We start from the raw sequence: 12,029 nt of genomic DNA on the forward strand, positions 1-12,029 counted from the left end.
TTTTCTATTTTTTTTTTAAGATTTATTTTATTTGAGAAGGAAAGAGAATCTTAAGTAGACACCACACTGAGAGTGGAGCCCGACTCGGGCCTCGATCTCACAACTCTGAGATCACGACCTGAGCCGAAATCAAGGGTCGGACGCTTAACTGACTGAGCCACCCAAGCGCCCCAAATATTTCTACTTCTACATACGCTCCTGGGCGTGTTCACACACGGGCATCGCTCTACTCTCTACGAGCAGGTGGGCCAGACACACACGGCCTCTGAGGTTTGACGTTGGAAATGGAATTACTGGAGAAGCTCACTTTCTATGTCGTGCGCCTCTAATGTTTTCTGTCATCAGAATGAGAAATTAAAATACCGAAAAATATGTGTGTGGTTGTTTACTAACCGCTAGTTACTCGTATCTTTTGTATGCAATGTTTTCAGGATGAGGGCTCAACTCAGCTGATCTTTCCATACATTTATTTCTCTTGAAATTTAATTTTGACACACCAGGTCCACATGGTATATAAAGCACAGAGTAAAAACAATTTATAACATTTTTGGCTAAAGGAAAGTTGTAGAAAAGTAATTTCTATCCAATCAAATTGGCGTTTTTTAAAATTAAAGCCTAGTTCTAATGGGATTGCTGAAAAGGGTGTATGATCTTGGAATATTTAAGAAGTATCCATTTTGTTGCCCACTGGTGTACTGATGGCAAAGTTTTTTCTAAGTGATGTTTATTTGCGAGTTGTGAAGAGAGGGGAGTGTCCCACAGTCCCTTGGGGACCCGTCTCCAGGAGTGGAGTGGACTTCATAACCCGGGGTTCAGCATGGCCCAGAAGGGACGCTCTGGCACCCCGCTCCCCTCCTGACACCTGGCACTCAATGCGTAATCTGAAAAGAAAAACCAGGATAGTTCCTATTGCATAGACAATCAAGGAGGAAAATCCCTGAAATGCTTTTTCAAAAGCAAACTCTGCCTCGCCCTTCTAGTTTCTTTGATCCTGATTCTATTGTGCTATAAACTGTGACATATTTGAATTCAAATTTTATTGTTAAGAAAGGCAATTTCCCCTGTTAGAGGTGCCCTTCTGGGGGAACTTCTTACAGGGGCCCCCACCCCCTGCACCCACAAGCCTTTTTGAGGGGTGGCATTAAAGACTTGGGCCTAGACTGAGCCTTGGAGCGCAGAGAACATTCCTTAGTCATCTTGGTGACTCCAGCACTAGGTGTGAACGAATGAGAGGCCTGTGGGGCTTTCACGTGGCCCTCAACCCTGTGCCTGCTTCTGGGGGGAGCTGGGCTTTGCAGTCTGCCCACCCTGCTCTTGAATTCTGGCTCAGGGTGGGAGGGGAGGTGGCTGGCCCCACAAACCTGGGCGGCAGCTGGCTCCAGCGCCCTGGGTCAGGGAACAGTGAGGGCGCCCGGGATGCAGGGGGTGGGGGGGGCTGAGAGCACCCCTGCCCCCTGACCAAGAAGCAGGGGTGCAGGGAGGCTGGAAAAGAGGCCTGGCCCAGGGAATGGGAGAGAGTTTACGGCGCTGGGAGGACAGGCAGGAAAAGGTTTCCATTCCATGAGGAAAAGGAAGGAGAGAGCCTGGTTTTAAAATACCTCCCGGCCTCCGCTGGAGGAGTGGGGGCTGGGGCGCGTGGAGCCGCCCCCAAATCATAGGCAACACAGGCATCGAGCCTCAAGCCTCGGGAGAACCAGGTTTATGAGCTTTGAAACCCTCTGAGATGTGAGAGATAATATCCATAAAATCCAGGATTGCTAGAAAGCCACAGACTTGCTTCTCCAAACTGCTGAAAATAGAAAGTAGGAAGTGAAATTAATAGCGCTGGGGATGAGAGGGAAACCAGGCCATGTGTGCATATCTTCAAAGCGAGAAAACAACCCCATCTTAAGAGCACATTACATTCCAGGTGCTGAACCAAGCCATTTCCACTTATTATTTCATTTAATCCTCATAAAAGCCCGAGGAGATAGGTCCTACAATCTTGTGTTATCGATGAACTTCTCTTACGTTGGGTAACTGGCTCCAAAGTCACAGAGCTGAGCTGTGTTCTAGCGGACTCAAGAGGATGGATTTAATCACTGTGCCCGTAGCTTTGGAAGCTTTTCCACAAAGACCCACAGTAAGAGACGGATTTTAGATCTGAACCCAGCACACATACATCTAATATATAACTGAAAGGAGAATTTCATAAAACAGCATGTACCCTTACCACCCACAGCGCTGATATTTTCTATTCGTTCTGTTTTATTTAAAAGCAAATGCTAGTCAAGACCTAGTAAATGCATTTCCTCATCCATTAATGGGACAGGACCCCCAATGGCCCCCGCGCTTGGAGAAGCACTGCATTACCCTCTCCCGCCAGTGGAGGGGGGGTACACTGGACCCAGAAGAGGGCTTTACCAGGCCCCCCTAAATTGCTGGGCTGGAGGGTAAATACCTCCCCGGATAAACAGTGCAGACTGTAGGATCCTCTGGAATCTCCTGGTCCTGATGAATTACACCCCAGCACCGTACGAGAAGGAGCCTCACAAACCTTGCAGGAAGTGCTGCAAATGAGACTGGCAGTGACTTATGAACAAATAATTCGTAAGCCGTTATAAAGGGGTACGGCGTGCCTTCATGAGGAAGCCTGCACACCGGATCTCTGTCCTGTTTGCAGTCCTTGCCCGGCGCTGCAGACACGGTGCGCGGGAATTTCAGCAAAGCGCTTGGCTGATTTCCTGAAAGCCCGCAGGATAACTGGGGAACTGTAGGATGGTTTGTGGCTAAGTACACGTATTCTTGGCGGACTGCCTGTCCCAAACAGGGCTCAAAAGAGACAATCCATGAGGGAGTTCTTTGTAAAAACAAAAGCACTCAGGGGCGCCTGGGTGGCTCAGATGGTTAAGCGTCTGCCTTCGGCTCAGGTCATGATCCCAGGGTCCTGGGATTGAGCCCCACATCGGGCTCCTGGCTCAGTGGGGAGCCTGCTTCTCCCTCTCCCTCTGCGTCTCCCACTGCTCATGCTCTCTCTATCTCTGTGTCTCAAATGAATAAATAAAATCTTTAAAAAAAAAGCGCAGAACAAGTGGAAATGATCATTTATAGATTTAATTGCCTCTGCCTCCTCCATGGCGGTGTGAGCCCTGAGAGGGTGGAGGACTTGTTTCCCCGGCTGCCTTGCGTCCCCAGCACTTAGCCCACGCTCCGGCATTTAGTGGCTCCTCAAGGACTCTCGGGGAATGTTATCATTAATCAATCAATATCTGCCTGAAAGAGGACCCCAAGGACATGTGCCAGGGTTCAGACCTTCGTCCTCTCATGGTCCACCCTCTCACGGGTGATACGGGGGGAGGCATGGATGACATATTTACCAAAGTTTCAGGTGGCCCCAAAAACTGGGACAGCCAAAGCACTGGATGACAGAATCAGGGTCCAAAAATAACTTAGCAGCCTGGCATGGTGGGCTGACTCAAGATGAAAAATAATGACGATCTGTGTTCTGCCTGTAGGTCTCAGACTTAGCTTGGCGAGCCCAGGATGAGGGGGGCTAGGGCCTCACAGCAACACGCATCAGGGACTCATGGCTCTTATTGGAAGCTAACAAATGAGGCAGCGATGTGGCAAGGTCGCCAACGCTGCAGACTTAACCTGTGCAAATACAAGCTTAGTGAACAGTAGAGGGAGGTCAGAGCCCCTCTACTTCATGCAGGTCAAATGACGCTGGGAGACCTGGCTTTGAATGACGAAGGGTCCTGGTGACACACTGCAAACCTTCCAGAGGGGACTAGGTTGAATTTGCCCGCATCAAAATCAAGGGTATCTGTTGCGTAAAGCCCTCCAGAAAGGTACTGACTGGCTAGATAACTCAGCAGGAAAAGATGTTATATGCAATTAACACAGAATTAACATCTAGAGTGTTTAAGGAACACCTTCACATCAACAAGAGAAAGGCAGGAAAGAGTGAGAAAGGAGGGCACAGGGAATGAGCGGGCACTTGGCTGGAGAGGAAATTGGAAATATTGCCAATCCCAGGCGAGCCTGCAATTCACCTCTAATCAAAAGATTGCAAATTAAAACAACAGGACTCTCTGGTAATAGCAGGAGAACCTCTCCCGCAACCCTCCTGCTGAAACAACTAAAAAAAACTGGATAGAGTGTTGAAAGGAGCCTCTGTAAAGAGCTGACAAGATGGGACAGCATCACTCTGATGGGCACGGGGATCAAGGAGAAGCTGCTCTCTTCCTGAGGACCTCTGCCCACTAGCGGACAGTTGAGCTCTCCTCCTGATGGCCTCTTGAGATGAGTGTGTCTCCACCACAGCCCCGCGGGTGGGAAGTCTAACGGGAGACCCCATTCCCCCCAATAAGCCAGGTTAAGGGTAAACCGGAAGTGGGCCAGCCTGGGGAGATCACAGCCTGGCTCTGTCGGTGCAGGTGACCCTGGGTATCCCAAGCCTTAACTTAGAGAAGCTCAGCGCCGGTGATGCCCCCAGGCTCTTGGAAGCAGCAAACACAAATGCTCTGTGGAGGAGATTACCTTCCTTCTGAATTATTCCTACGAATAAGACAACAACCAGCATGTCGTCAAAGATAACTCAGGAAACAAGGAAATCAGGCTCCAGCCCGCTGCCCTAGAAGCCCAATTTCTGCGGCTGCCAGACTCCACGTCTGACCGCTGGGGACAAAGGGAGTGTGTGGCCATCAGCAGCTGTGTGCCCCAGCAGCCAGGGGTTGTGTGAGTGTGTGACAGTGTGTGCCCCCAACATGCTGGAATGTTCTCCCTGGCCGAGCTGGTCAGGTTTTGTGATAATCTTCTAACTTTAAAAAAAAACACGTGGGTGGCACCTGGGTGGCTCAGTCATTAAGTGTCTGCCTTCGGCTCAGGTCATGATCCCAGGGTCCTGGGATTGAGCCCCACATCGGGCTCCCTGCTCTGCAGGAAGCCTGCTTCTCCCTCTCCCTCTCCCCCTGCTCGTGTTCTCTCTCTCGCTGTGTATCTCTCTCTGTCAAATAAATAAAATCTTTTAAAATAAATAAATAAATAAAAATAAAAATAAAAAAACACATGGTTGGGGGCACCTGGGTGGCTCAGTTAGTTGAGTGTCTGCCTTCGGCTTGGATCATGATCCCAGGGTCCTGGGATCGAGCCCCACATCGGGCTCCCCGCTCCGCCGGGAGTCTGCTTCTCCCTCTCCCTCTGTCCCTCCCCCTGCTTGTGCTCTCTCTCTCTGTCAAATAAATGGATAAAATCTTAAAACAAAACAAAACAAAAACAAAAACACATGGTTGAAGAAGGGCCACTTTTTCTAATTTGTATGAAGATGCCCTCTGGCCTAGGTGCCACCCCATGTAAAGACTCTAGATAATGGAACTACGTGATACAGATGATAAACTAAGTTTACTGTTGTAAAGAAGTAGGTTGAATATCTCTGCAGGGAATAGGAAAGTAGAAAAGTGATATGGTACATCTTAAAAGGAACCAGGTTGGACTTCTAGAAATACTAAATGCAGTAAATGAAATGGGAGGCGCTTTGGGAGCCACAGGCTTCGGTTCAGGCATGGCCAAGTCCAAGAACCATACCACGACCGCCAGTCACAAAAATGGCACAGAAAAGGCATCAAGAAACCCCGGTCACAAAGATATGAATCTCGGGCGCCTGCGTGGCTCAGTAGGTTAAGCATCCAACTCTTGGTTTCCACTCAGGTCATGATCTCAGGGTCGTGAGATTGAGCCTCGTGTGGGGCTCTGCACTCCGCATGGAGTCTGCTTGAGATTCTCTCTCTTATTCTCTCAAATAATAAAGAAATCTTTAAAAAAAGATATGAATCTCTTAAGAGGGCAGATTCTGAGTTCCTGAGGAACATGTGCTTTGCCAAGAAGCACAAGAAGGGCATGAATTAGATGCAGGCCAACAACACCAAGGCCGTGCGTGCACGTGCTGAGACTATCAAGGACCTCATCAAGCCCATGGAGGTCAAGCCCAAGGTCCCAAAGGGCGGCAGCCGCGAGCTCAATCGATTTGCCTGCATTGCTCACCCCAAGCTCGGGAAACCTGCTCGTGTCCACTTTGCCAAGGGTCTCAGGGCTCTGCAGCCCGAAGTCCAAGACCAAGGCTCAGACCAAGGCCCAGGCCGCAGCTGCGCCCCCCGCTCCAGCTCCTGCTGCAGCTCAGGCTCCCAGAGGCGCCCAGCCCCCACAAAGGCTCCGGTGCAGAGACCTCTGCCAGTGTGAGGACAGAAGCACTGATGCGACGCCCGGGCTTCTGTCTGCATGGGGCTGGTGTCCTCCGTGCTATTTGAACAAATAAACCTGTGGCGGGATCTGTCAAAAAAACAAAAATGAAATGAAAAGGTCATGGCAATGAGACAACCACTTTATCCCAGTTAGAGAGACCAAAGATAGAAAGGTGGGAAATAAGCAACACTGGCCAAGATCTGGGGAGCTGGGATCCTTGGGCAACATTAGTGGATACGTAGAGAATATGGCCCTCTGGAAAGGCACCTGTAGTGCTTTGCAAAATTGGCACGTGTGCGTACTGTCCCCTGGGTTCAGAGCTCAGAGAAACCCTCGCCCAGGCCCGTGCAGAGACAAGTGCCAGAAGGAGCCTTCATCCCAGCCTTGTGCAAGACTGCAAGCAGCTGGGATGAAAGCCTGCATGCAGTTTGCAGTGGCTTGCTTTCTTTTTTTGTAAAGATTTATTTATTACTTATTTTAGTTAGAGAGAGAGAGAGAAAGCACAGTGGGGAAGGGGCAGAGGGAGAGAGAATCTCAAGCAGACTCTGTGCTGGGCGCGGAGCCCAATGCAGGGCTCGATCTCACGACCCTGAGACCATGACCTGAGCCGAAACAAGAATCTGACACTTAACTGACTGAGCCACCCAGACACCCCAGCAGTGGCTTTCTTAAGGCAGATGGGGAAAGAACATTTTCATCGGAAATAATTCACTCTGTAGCCTATGGAAACTGAAAGAGGAAGAAAGCTTATCTTTAAGGGGCTCTAAATAGGAAGGCAAGGTGATTTTTCATGTTGAGATGATTACAAAATTCAATTTTAACAATATTTTATTTGTATTGCTTCATAGTATTAAAATCACTTAACCAGTCTTGTTAAAGTCAAACACATAGAAGAAATCATCCGGGGTGCCTGGGTGGCTCAGTTGTTAAGCGTCTGCCTTCGGCTCAGGTCATGATCCCAGGGTCCTGGGATCGAGCCCCGCATCGGGCTCCCTGCTCTACGGGAAGCCTGCTTCTCCCTCTCCCACTCCCCCTGCTTGTGTTCCCTCTCTCGCTGTGTCTCTCCCTGTCAAATAAATAAATAAAATCTTTAAAAAAAAAAAGAAAGAAAAAAATCATCCAGATTATATGATGTAGCTCTTTTAGGAAAATAAAATACTTTTATAATGTCAATATTTTTTGGTAATTTTTGTATTTTTCATAGTCTGACAAAAATAAATGCATGTCAGAATGCAAAACTAACAAATTAGCTGGACAGAGTTCATCTCCCAGTGACTCCACAATTATTTACATCCTCTATTTTTGCTAAATTTACTAACAAAATCATCTTTCCATATCCCTTTGGATACATTTGCAAAGTTAATGATTAATTTTAATTAGTTATTTAATGGTATTAACATTTTTTAAAGTCCCCATAGTAAAATGTAACCTAGAGCCAAATCTGAGGGGTGAAGATCATGTATAAAATTTCTATCAGGGCGCCTGGGTGGCTCAGTCGTTGGGCATCTGCCTTCGGCTCGGGTCGTGATCCCAGGGTCCTGGGATCGAGCCTCGCATCGGGCTCCCTGCTCCGCGGGAAGCCTGCTTCTCCCTCTCCCATTCCCCCGCTTGTGTTCCTGCTCTCGCTGTGTCTCTCTCTGTCAAATAAATAAAATACAAAATCTTTAAACAATAAAAAAATAAAATAAAATAAAATAAAATTTCCATCAAATGACAAGCACTAACTTTTGGTTGAAAGTTGATTAAATCAAGAAACCCAGACCAGCATTTTAAATAAGTCATGAATTGAATCAACCTGATTAAAATCAGACTCCCTAACTCCAAATACTAGGTGCAGTTTATGTTGATAATATTTAAGACAGTTGGTAATTCCCAAGCACCCCAGCTGGTTCCTGGATGATGATCCTCGGAAGAGCTGGACAGGCAAAGGGGGCACCCCGAACCCACATTCTGAGGGGACACTTGCCGTGGCCTCTCTGGACCTGGGCAACAAAGGATTGACGACTGAAATGTATTGCCACCAATTGGCTTTAACGTGTCCTGGTTTATTGATGTAAAATTGTTAATGTTTAAGTTAATTCGCAAACTCCTTATTAAGAGATTAAATTTACACTGGCTTGCTTTGTTATACTCAGAATGCTCAGATACATTTTTATTAGCTTTGGGGAGCTCCAGGGGTTTCTCATAAGTAAGATTCTTGTTAATTGCCTTTTTTGTACATAAACAAAATCCCAAATTGGAAAAATGAAAGAAAATGAAGAACGAAAATTTCTTTACTTAAAATGCAATTCTTTTGTAGCTGTATGCATTCTTTTTCCTTTTTCATTAATTATTCAACACATTTTTATGATCCGTAGGGTTAACTGGCCTGAATTAAAATTGAACTGGGAAAAAATATGTATGTAGTCCAAATGATGGTGTTTTTTTTCCACTAATAGTTCTAAGGAACAATGGGGTGAATTTGAAAAGCATGAACTTTATAGTCATTCAGACCTGGGTTTTAACTGGGGTCCCCCAATTAGCTATAAATTAATGACTCTGTCACAGTTTCTGTTCTGTCAAATGGGAATATCACCTCCCTTGCAGTTGTTATGAAGGTTAAAGATATGAGTAAAGTGCCTGGCACATGCAAGAGAGTGTTTAATATTATTCCCTGGTATGATTCTGGCCAGGGTTTGGTGGTTTAAGCCTGTTTGTCTTGTGGGGTTTTTGTGTTGTTTGTTTTTACACATAGCATGACCTGGTGGACTGTTCTTGCCCTTCTATGTATTCTTTTCAATGTGATTTTATTTTCACCTGAACTTGAGACATATCTTCACATGAGTTCATTGATTCGATCACAAAAGCCTGGGGAGGTTGCTCCTCAAGGCCATCAACATTAGCTCACACTCCAAAATTGGAAAACCCACAAGGAAATAATCTACCATGAATGAGTGCTTACCTACATAACAAAGAGCAGGATTAAACTTTCGATCACTTCAGACAATGGAATTATAAGCTTCAAGCTATAAGTATATTAAAAATTGTTGAAGTCATAAAACAAAGAATCAAAAGCATGAGAAATAACAGAATGCTATAAAAATGTTACACATCAATGATTATAAATGATTATTATAAACTCAATGGATGAATTAAACAGATGATTAGAAGTAGCTGAGGTTAGAATTGGGCACTGAAAGGGGCGCCGGGGTGGCTTAGTCAGTTAAGCGTCTGCCTTCCGCTCAGGTCATGATCCCAGGGTCCTCGGATCAAGCTCCACATCGGGCTCCCTACTCATCGGAGAGCCTGCTTCTCCCTCTCCCTCTACTACTCCCCCTACTTGTGCTCTCTCTCTCTGTCAAATAAATAAATAAAATCTTTAAAAAAAAAAAAAAAGAATTGGGCAATGGAAGATAAATCTGACAAAATTATCTAAAGTGTAGCACAGGAGTGTCTGGGCGACTCAGTCAGTTAAGCATCTGACTCTTGATTTTGGCTAGGGGTCCTGATCTCATGGGTTGTGGGTTCAAGCCCCGTATCGGGCTCCACACTTAGCATTGAGTCTGCTTAAGACTCTCTCTCTCACTCTGCCCCTCCCCCCTGTGTACTTTCTCTTTCTCTCTCTCTCTAAAATAAATAAATAAATCTTAAAAAAAAAGAAGTAAAACACTAAATTGAAAAGACATATAGACCGTATGTTTATTGCAGCTTAATTTACAATAGCCAAGACACGAAAGTAGCCCAAGTGTCCACTGAGAGATGAACGGATAAAGAAGTGGTGTATATACACAGTGAAATATTACTCAGCCATAAAAAAGAATGACATCTTGCCATTTGCAACAATACGGATGGACCCAGACAGTAGGATATTAAGTGAAATAAGTCAGAGAAAGACAAATACCATATGATTTCACTCATATGTGGAATCTAAAAAAACAAATGAATAAACAAACAAAAAGCTGAAACAGACCCATAAATACAGGGAACAGACTGAAGGTTGCCAGAGGGGAGGAAGGCAGGGTGCTGGGCAAAGTGGGTGAAGAGGAATGGGAGAAACAGCCTTTCAGTATGGAATGAATAAGTCACAGGAATGAAAGGTACAGCATAGGGAACATAGTCAATGGCATTGTAATAGTGTTGTACGGTGACAGATGGGAGCTACATTTGTAGTGAGCATAGCATAACATATAAGTTTTTTAAATCACCACTGTACACCTGAAATTATGTAACATTGTGTGTAAACCATACTTCAATAAATATAAAATAAAAATGCCTGATGATTTAAAAAAAAAGAAATGAAGAGGATCTCTATATAATCATAGATGATTTAATTCACAAAGAAGAATTAAAAATTCTTAATTGTGTGCACAAAATAATATAAACATAAGAAGCAAAACCAGAATTCTAAGGAGAAATTTATAATTCCCAATGACAACGGGTGATTTTAACATATATCTCAGAAGTATCTAGATTAGGTAGGCAAAGTGAGAACTATATAGATAAGCAATCTTGCATACAATTAGAGAATTCACATTCCTGTCAAGTACATATGGGACACTTACAAAAATGGCAAAAATTGACTGTGTACTAGGGTACAAAGTAAGTCTTAGCAAACTGCAAAGGTTATTATCATATAAGACGATATGCTTAGACCACAATGCAATCAAGTTAAAAATCAATATTTTAAGAAGATACTTTTAAGATCTATAGTTTTATAAATTTAAAACACACATGGGGTGCTTAGGTGGCTCAGTCGGCTAAGTTTCTGACTACATTTCAGCTCAGTTCTTGATCTCAGGGTCATGAGTTTGAGCCCCATGTGGAGCCTACTTAAAAAAAAAACCAAAACACACACACACACACACACACACACACACCCTCTAGATGAGTCATAGGTCCAGTAAAAATACTACCCTAAGGGATCACATCTCGCATCTGGACAGCACCTGCAGTAGGAGTCCCATCAGATTAAGTTGACAGTAGTCCACAGTCATTTTTCTAAGATTACACTTGACTTTTGCACAGGCCAAACTGGTGAATTAAATGGGAAGGGTTAGGAATCACTAGCCCTGCTTCTTTCGAATCTTTGATGGGAGTGTCAATGTCTTCATTTCCCTCAGAGATGCAGTGTTGCTTCCGGTTTACTATCTTGGCAGGGGGTGAAGGTTCCAGAGGCTTCCACTTAACCCTGCCTACCATAATGACCCCATAATGATCCCATAGAGCCAATGTGGGGATTCTGCCAGTTGCCAAATATATCTATTCCAATTATACTGTCAGGAACCAGGGAACTAGCCACAGGGTGAATTCATGGGTCAACTGGGCCAGCTGTGAGTCACACTTGAGTTGAGATTCTATCACCTGTCCATCATATACCCCTACTTTGAGTGGTGGGCCACGGTGGCATTTTTAAATCCCAAGGAATTGGCATCAATTCAGAGCCAATGTCTGGTAATCTCTGAAAGGTCTGGATATTTCCTTTTCCTCAGTGCACAGTCAGGCTAGTAAATAGTTGTGGGTTCCTTTGGGAATGCTTGCAGGAAGATTAAGGCGTTTATCTGTGGCAGTGGAGCAGGGTCCTTTCTCAAGGGAACCTGGCTTTTTGAAAGTGCTTTGGGTCTGTGCACTGACTTAAGTCTGGCAACTGAGCATCCTACTCCATTATGGTGACTCAAGATAGGTGTTTGGCTACCAGACCTGGAGTTTTTCCTGTTACATGGATCAAGCAATTCTAGTAGGCTTATTATCTATTTCATTCCTAGGGACACCATGATCAGTCAGTTACCACTAAAGATCTCTGCAGGCCAAGGCATTCTGATCACTGAAACATC

The 12,029-nt window shown here is 45.2% G+C and overlaps 1 pseudogene; it reads left to right on the forward strand.

Moving 5' to 3' along the window:
- Positions 1-5,542: 5,542 nt before the first annotated feature.
- Positions 5,543-6,292, forward strand: LOC144378930 (large ribosomal subunit protein eL29 pseudogene; annotated as a pseudogene).
- Positions 6,293-12,029: the final 5,737 nt, after the last annotated feature.

Source organism: Halichoerus grypus, chromosome 9 (genome assembly GCF_964656455.1).
Source record: "Halichoerus grypus chromosome 9, mHalGry1.hap1.1, whole genome shotgun sequence".
NCBI lineage: Eukaryota > Metazoa > Chordata > Mammalia > Carnivora > Phocidae > Halichoerus > Halichoerus grypus.